This window comes from Suncus etruscus, chromosome 17, assembly GCF_024139225.1.
Source record: "Suncus etruscus isolate mSunEtr1 chromosome 17, mSunEtr1.pri.cur, whole genome shotgun sequence".
In the NCBI taxonomy this organism is placed as follows: Eukaryota; Metazoa; Chordata; class Mammalia; order Eulipotyphla; family Soricidae; genus Suncus; species Suncus etruscus.
Window position 1 is genome coordinate 7,946,419 of NC_064864.1, and position 6,133 is coordinate 7,952,551.

The 6,133-nt window shown below is 43.0% G+C and overlaps 1 pseudogene; it reads left to right on the forward strand.

Annotated features, from left to right (window-relative positions):
- The first annotated feature begins 914 nt into the window (after positions 1–914).
- The window catches only part of LOC125995012 (glutathione reductase-like), an 89,999-nt pseudogene continuing 84,780 nt past the window's right edge, over positions 915–6,133 (forward strand).

A 6,133-nucleotide genomic window follows, 5' to 3' on the forward strand; every position in this document is an offset into this window, starting at 1 on the left:
TGGCAAATGGATGTCACACACTATCCGGCATTTGGCAAACTTAAAATACATTCATGTCACTGTTGACACCTTCAGTGGTTTTATTTGTGCCTCCTTACATACTGGAGAGTCTGCTACTGATGCTATTGCTCATATGCTGCACTGCTTCTCCACGCTCGCAGTGCCTAAAGTTCTTAAAACTGATAATGGCCCTGGATATACTGGCCACAAATTTCGAGACTTTTGTGCTAAATTTGGTATCCTACACAAAACGGGAATTGCCTATAACCCCCAGGGTCAAGGCATTGTAGAAAGAGCTAATCAAACTTTAAAAAACATGCTCATAAAGCTCTCTGGCGAAAGTGAAACCTTGTATGCTCGCCACGGCAAGCACCGTCTCCTGCTTGCCCATGCACTCTTTGTGCTTAACTTTTTGTCACTCGATCTTCAGAACCACTCTGCGGCTGATCGCTATTGGCATCCCAACACTGCCTCTGATTTCCAGTCAGTCCTCTGGAAAGATGTTCACACTGGACTCTGGAAAGGGCCACACCCCGTCCTCATCTGGGGCAAAGGCCATGCTTGTGTCCATGATGTAGACACAGGCAACACCCGCTGGCTTCCAGACCGGCTGGTCAAACATTATAACGCGCCCAGGGCTCCCAGCCCTGAGAATCCCTTTCCTCCTTCTCTTCCAGAACCTATCGCCGCTAACATCGTTGTTACATCCACCACCGTTCAAAATGCGTGCCCTCCTGCTGCTATTGCTGTTCCAGCTCCCGCCTGCCTGCCACTCCCAGAACAACAATCGCTACCGAGTCTTCAACTACACTTGGCAAATCATCAATGAAGCTGGCGACGTCGCTAACCAAACTTCCATCCTTTCCACTTCCATTCCTTGGCCTGCTCTGCACGTCGATTTTTGTGCCCTAGCCATGGGTGCCAGCTCTTACTGGGGCACCCCTGATTTTCGTCTGCCTCAACCCCGCGCTATTGACAGCCATAACTACTACGCCCCCCCTACCGCTGGTTGCAATTCTGTTGTTCGCCGTAACTACTTACGATATCACTTCTCTACCTTCTATGTTTGCCCAGGACATCATCGCCCCCGTTCCATCGACTATAAATGTGGCGATCATAACCAGTACTTCTGCGCTTCATGGGGTTGTGAGACCTCTGGAACTACCTATTGGAAACCCTCATCTTCCTGGGACTTCATCACCGTCTCTCGCCCCCCACTTACTCGTCCTCTTACCAGTTGCGATGCATCCTCCTCTACCCGTGGTTGGTGTAACCCCCTCATCATCGAATTTACTGCTGCTGGACGTCGGCATCACTGGACTCAACCCGTACAATGGGGACTCAGACTTTACGTTAGGCGTACCGACCCTGGACTTCTTTTTTCCCTCCGTTTACTTAAACAGTTGCCGAATTCTCACCCCCTCGCCGTTGGTCCTAACACCTTTCTTCATCCTCATTCAGGTCCATCACACATGCCTTCTCCTCCTTATCCTCTTCCATCTGCCTCTCCTTCTCTCAGACAGCTCACTATGCCTTCAGGTCCTTCTCCGTCCTCTCAGGTTATTCTCAATCTTATGAATGCTTCTGCTCTTGCCCTTACAGATCCTGCCTATGAAAGATGTTGGCTTTGTTTTTCTCCTCAACCTCCTTTCTATGAAGGTGTTGCAGTGTTTGGCAACCTTTCCTCTACCTCCAACCCCTCTGACCTCCGTTGGACCACACAACCTCAACATGGCATTACAGTCGGTCAAGTCGTAGGCTCTGGCCTCTGCATTAAGCCTAACGACTCCCTGCTTCCTAGCCAATTACTTGACGTGTGCAACAAAACTATTGACATCTACAATTCTTCCTCCTCACAACCCTATCTGTTAGCTCCCAATGGTACTTATTTTGCCTGTGCTTCTGGTCTTACTCCTTTTGTCATTCGTTCTTCTTTCCTCCTTTCGCATGACTACTGTGTTCTCGTTATTCTCATTCCAAAAATCACCATTCACTCAGAACATATCTTTCCCTCTCCTGCCACCTCACCCTATTCCTATTCTTCTCAATCCCTTTCTCGACAACGCCGTGAGCCCTTCACCTCCGTTACACTTGCAGTGCTCCTTGCTGTTGGCGCTACTGGCGCTGGCACTGGTATCTACTCTCTTGTATCCTCTCAATCCAATTTCCGCACTCTTACTCAAGCAGTGGAACAAGACATTAATGAAATCAAAACTAGTCTGCAATTTCTCACAGATACTATTAGTTCCCTTGCTGATGTTGTTCTCCAAAATCGTCGTGCTTTAGATTTTGCCCTTATGAAAGAGGGGGGAGTCTGTGTAGCCCTTAAGGAACAATGTTGTATTTTTAAAGACAAAACTGGTTTAGTTAGAGATAGCGTTCAACATATTGGCGATGGTATAAAAGATTTTGAAAAACATTTCGATGAAGAACAAGGCTGGTACCAGGATTGGTTTTTCTCTTCTCCTTGGTTCCACACAATCTTGTCCACCGTTGTGGGCCCTCTTATTAGCCTCATGCTGCTCTTTTCTCTTGGCCCATGGATTTTCCGCAAAATCACTGCCTTTATTAAGAACCAGGTAGATGAACAGGCAAAAACCTCTATTCAGGTTAACTACCAGCGTCTAACCCCGCGTGACTCCTGTGAAAACTTGGCTTTAGTCACCAAGCCGCCTTTCCAGCCACTAAGTTTCCAGGAGATAGAGCGCATAGCTAACAAGCGGAGCTCGCTCCGGCACTTGTGCTCTCGGCTGTGGAGACACCTACGACGGGATTAGCAAGGTCCCAGTTAGGGCACGGCCCAAAAAGGCTACAGCGCATAATTCGGATCCCTGTGCACACCCACGGCGTTTGTAGCCACCTTTTAAATGCGGCTTTGGCCGTGTCCGACCTGGTCAAACCTTGTAGCCTAAGATACGGTTCTTCCACCCGCTCACGACTTTCCTTCTTTTATTAGAAGAGAAAGGGGGAGATGTTGGGGACTGACTTGTTTGAGGCCATTTTGCTGTTCTTTCTGCCATATTCCAGCTTTTCACCTAAAAGCTATTTTGCAGTCTTGCTGTAAGTTTTTGAGCTATAAAGAAAGGAATGTGCAGCTGTAGATATAATTAGCTCTAGCCCGGAGGAGAGCAAAAGCTGCCTGGTACCGTTATCAGAAACTAGGCCTCACTCCTTAAGACCACATTCCGGAGTGAACTAGGCTGTTATCAATAAGTGTATGCTACATTGTCTGTTCAAGATCACTGAGGCAGGCACATCTTGCACCACCTCCTGATAGTTAAGCAATTAGGAATGCAGCTGGAAGGTCACTAGAAATTTCCATGGAAACAGCACGTTCATCATAACTTGAAGGTCATCCAGCCCCCTAGCCCACTGCCCACTTCCTTATTTAGAGAATGCCTAACTTTCTTTGTTCCTTGAAACCTGAAATATATTCTTGCCTTGTATGGGCCTTCGCGCCAAAAGTATGACTGACATCACCTTTGTACTGCCCCCTTCTCCTTCACTATATAAGAAGGAACTGTAGCCAATAAAGGTACCCTTGAACAGTGAGACGCTGCCTTGGGTCTTTATTATTAACCTCTCTCAGATTTTTTACAGGTGTGGTTGCTCTTCTACTCAGCAAAATAGGAGTGCGGTTGTCTGAGAAGCCTTCCCAGCTAATTCCTGCTGGCCGGGTCCCCCCTGGGGGGGCTTCAGGACACCGCACATATATATGAGAGATTATGGTCAGTGCTGAATTTTCACTATCAAAATGTGAGTAAAACATAATAGTCAAGTTTGGCTAAAATATTCTCCTACAAGAGTATCACCTTTTAATGAGCTTTTATAGATCAAAGGGTAGCTTGTTTCTTCAAGGCCATATTCAGTTGTTTTGTGAGTTGAAAATCAATTTCTTTTCCATGAACCCATTGATTTATAGGAGTATTCCAGCTTTAATGACAAAAACACCATCTCCAAACAGTAGCTTCTCTCAATTACTATTTTAATGGAAACCCCTTGAACTTTATAGTCTGAATCCAATAATCACTTTTCCTTTTAATCCACCCCAGGCAATAATAATATTCATAGATTCCATAAAACCTTTCAATTTAAGAATGTTAATAGATACTGCATTTTGGTTTGGTAGCACTTATTCAAAAATTATTTTATTCATTTACTGTGATGCCTCCCAAAATATTTATATAGTTGAGTCTTGAGAATGTGAAGTAGATAAATGAGGGGTGAAATGCTGTCAATGACTTCTTGGGAACTAGTGAAACCAGGATGTAATTTAAAGAAATTAAGGAAGTTAAATAGTCCTTCCAAATAGCTAAAGGTGTGGAGGGCGCAGACACACTTGTAGGCACAGAAACAGGATGATAGATCTTAACTGGCACCAGCACTATCCCAGAGAAGTCTGAGCCCCCTTTGGAGAGGAGAAGGTCTCAAGAAACAAAAGACTGTGTTAAGAACATGAAGTTGTATAGCCAAAACTTCATAGTTTTTAAGCCCTTTGACAAGGACTTAACAATAGACACTTACCTACATGGAATATCCAATTCGGAAGATGTTTGGGAGGAAACATATGAAATCAATTTGGGAAATGAAATAATATGCATAACTCCTTTCTTCAGATTCATTTGGGTTTCAATCTAAGTGTGTACTCTTAAGTCACACGTGAATGAAAGCTCACTTTCTCTTTTTTGTCTCATAATCTCTCTTTAAATAAGTGTTTTATTCTAATTAAATTATATCTTTAATCAATGCTATTTAAGTGTCAATTATTTGAAAATCTTCTATTTATCAAGTATTTGGAGATCTTCTGCTAGTTATATCAAAAAGGTTATAATTCATACTTTAAAAAATAAAAAAGTGTTTGTTTCACTACTAGTCCCCCCTAAAGTTCTTTTTCACAGACCTGGGCATACACTGACACTTTGTAAATAGCTATAGGGAATAGGGATGCAAAATCTGAAAAAGATAAACCTAGAAAAGGTGGGAAGGACATGAAGCTCACAAAGTAATTCTCACTGTTTTGTTTGCTTTGGAGAATCTGCCTTCAGAGAAAATAAAGATAATTACACTCTTCATTTGTGGGGTTCAGTTCATTGGTCCACAGAAAACCCTGTCTTTTTTGGACAGGAACTTTATTTATTCACATATGTTTTTTAAATCCCTACACCAGACCAATATTTCTCTCTCCAGCTGCAACAATGTCTATCTTATTTCCACTGGAAAATTTTGAATGAGTTCTGTCAATTATTTTCAGATATTGCACCATTTTCCACTAGATGTGGTACCGTCTTCTTATTAATCTTCAGCCATTCACTCTGTTCTACCTATGAGTCTCTTTGGCATTAGTCACTGTAATTAAACTCTATTAACATTCTAATCTCTTTCATTCCATTGCCCAGATACTATCAAAATCAACTTTTTTCATAGTAAATTTTATATTTAAAGTTTTAATAAATATTTCCCCACCTTAAGATCACAAAAAAAAATCTGGAGAGAGAAGAAAAAAATCTGCCATAAAGGCAGGCAGAGTAGGGCAAGAAGCAAACTAGGGTCATTGGTGGTGGGAAACATATACTGGTGAAGGGATGGGTATTCTATATTTTAAAGATAAAACTCAATCATGAACAACGTTGTAACTGAATGTCAAAGTTATTCAATTAAAAATTTATTTTTAAAAAATTGGGCATAAGTTAAAACTCAACTGCAAAGAGCAATTTCTCACTCTAACCTGAGTTCCCAGAGTCCCCAAAAAATCCGGTGGTGACAATAATTTGCCTTAATAATACAGCATGTGTAAGTCAGGTGCAGTTTGATGACTGCCATGGAGATCTAAAATTTTTGCACAATTCCGGCGCTCAATGAATATTTTTATCAGTTTTAAACCTCCCAGGAACCTACCTGGATGACTGAGGTAGATAGAGAGGAAAGCAAAAGTTTTCCTTCTCAAGGCTGCCATCTATTTTTTCCCTTTGTAATAAATCACTGTTGGGGCCGGGCGGTGGCGCTAAAGGTAAGGTGCCTGCCTTGCCTGCGCTAGCCTTGGACGGACTGTGGTTCGATCCCCCGGTGTCCCATATGGTCCCCCAAGCCAGGAGCAACTTCTGAGCACATAGCCAGATGTAACCCCTGAGCGTTA